At 21.4% G+C, this 457-nt stretch overlaps 1 pseudogene; it reads right to left on the reverse strand.

Annotated features, from left to right (window-relative positions):
* LOC107703988 (sodium-dependent lysophosphatidylcholine symporter 1-like) overlaps window positions 1-457 on the reverse strand; it is a 17658-nt pseudogene that overhangs the window by 15810 nt on the left and 1391 nt on the right.

Raw genomic sequence — 457 nt, forward strand, 5'->3', positions numbered from 1 at the left:
ACACACATACAGCATATATTTTGAAAATATTTACATGTATTTAAATGTATATATTTATATTCATATAATTTATATCATATATAAATATATTTAATATATCAACATAACATATTTTTCTTAAATATATACATGCATGTTTTTGTATTTATATATACATAATAAATATACACAGTATACACACATATATTATTTAAACAAAAACTTTTATTTTGGTTGCGTTTAATCGTGATTAATCATTTGACAGTACTAATATACACATATAGTAGTTTTTTTTTTTATCCTCTTGATCTATGAAAATGGTCTTTTAATTACTTCATGGAAACTCATATTTTTAATGAATCCATTGGATAAGTTCACAAAACTGGTCTGAGCAATTTGTTTCCAAATCAAACAGAATTTGCTTAAAAGAGCGGGTTATCAGGATCTCATTAAACAGAATTTTTTTTTTTTTTTTTTT

The sequence above is a fragment of the Sinocyclocheilus anshuiensis genome, unplaced genomic scaffold (genome assembly GCF_001515605.1).
Source record: "Sinocyclocheilus anshuiensis isolate Anshui unplaced genomic scaffold, SAMN03320099.WGS_v1.1 scaffold1574, whole genome shotgun sequence".
NCBI lineage: Eukaryota > Metazoa > Chordata > Actinopteri > Cypriniformes > Cyprinidae > Sinocyclocheilus > Sinocyclocheilus anshuiensis.